The sequence below is a fragment of the Fragaria vesca genome, linkage group LG1, assembly GCF_000184155.1.
Source record: "Fragaria vesca subsp. vesca linkage group LG1, FraVesHawaii_1.0, whole genome shotgun sequence".
Taxonomy (NCBI): Eukaryota; Viridiplantae; Streptophyta; class Magnoliopsida; order Rosales; family Rosaceae; genus Fragaria; species Fragaria vesca.
In genome coordinates this window covers 13,291,129-13,292,839 of record NC_020491.1, presented here as the reverse complement: position 1 = coordinate 13,292,839, position 1,711 = coordinate 13,291,129, and positions in this window count along the sequence as shown.

The window sequence follows — 1,711 nt, the reverse complement described above, 5'->3', positions numbered from 1 at the left end:
CTCTCTCTCTCTCTCTCTCTCTCTCTCTCTCTCTCTCTCTCTCTCTCTCTCTCTCTCTCTCTCTCTCTCTCTCTTCCGGCGGCAGTGCTGGCAGCACTAGATCCGTGAGGCCGCTACCAAAAGGCAGGCCTTTCTTGAGAGAGAGGGAGATGGCGGCGATCTCGGTGAAGTTCTAAAGGAGATCTCGATCTCACTGGGGAGGACTTGGAGGTCGACGGTGAGGGAGACTTAGTCGCCGAGACCATCGATGGCGCATCCAAGGAAGGCAAACCTGGGCCACCACGGTGGCAGGGGCGAACGCCTTGATGGAGGTGAAGCAGGGTTCGGGCTCAGTGTTAAGGATGGTGGTTCAGAAGGGAGAGAGAGGGTTGCATCAGAAGAGGTTCTAGCTAGTCATGCTGCTACTGCTTCGTTTCTTTTCCAATCCGATTTCGAATCAATTCCCTGGGTGGACTCAACGGTGAGGATGGTGAGGGGGAAGGTGAGTTGATTCTTGTTCACACAATTTCAATTTGATTGTCGTTGATTTTAGATAGGTGTGGACGAGTACGAGTCATGCTACTGCACATTTCATAGTAGCAGTAACTATTCAGTGGTCAGTAGCAGAAGACCTCCAATCATGATAGTAGCAGAAGGCTTCCAATCGCGACATAGAAACTTTGTTTGGTTCGACAGTAGTAGCTTCTTCAGTTCACAGTAGCAAAATGTTTGTAAACGATTGGTGCAGTAGCAGGAAATTTTTCGATCGGTTCAGTAGCAGTAGATTTCTAGTCGGTGGCAGTAGCAGCAGATTTCTGGTCGGCAACAGTAGCAGCAAATTTCCAGTCGGAGGCAGTAGCAGCAGATTTCTAATCGGAGACAGTAGCAAGGAAATATGTTTTAATTAAGGACAAAATTGTAAATGTGCAATGCCACATGGCAACAATATAACAGTTTGTTCTTATTTGTAAATGTTTGTCCTTATTTGTTTAGTAATATGCTTAATGGATCTTTTTGTCAATTGATATTTGGTTAGTAACTAATATGTAGTTTACTAAATTATAAAACTGTTGTACTTGTTCGTTTATTAATGAAGTTTTATTGATAAAAACAATAAAAAATAAAAAAACAGCTTATAAGGTTTGGCAAGTGTAATTTATGTGTATGGAACTTGCCTTTTTGGAGGCGCCATGTTGCAAGTTTTTTCGTAAGGTTGCTACGATTGACATTATCAATAAATTAACTATCATTTTTTCTCTAAGAGCAGAGCTCCAATCATCAATTTAGACGAAACTTTGCATAAATGATTTAATATTAGAGAATTTTCTTAGGTACCTACATATATGTGATACCCACATATACTGATATGACAACAATTTTGTTGTTAATGAGGTAAATTGAGTCATAACTTAGGTAATTTAGCTCTAATAACGGTAATTACTCAATCTATGACTTTATTACAAGTTTATAAAGAAATTGTTGCGGATATAGTAACTTTGTTTTTTTTTTTTTTTTTTTGAGAAGAGGATATAGTAACTTGGTTCAAATAAAGGACAAATGTCCATTTGGTACTAATTATTGGGCCTTGTTGCCCATTCCAATGAAAAACTTTATTCATTGCCCATTTCAATTAATCATACCCAAATTACTTCTTTAACCCTAACCTAACTATCTCACACCTCTCCCTCCACCTCTCATTCACTCACGATATGCTCTCTCTCTCTCTCTCTCT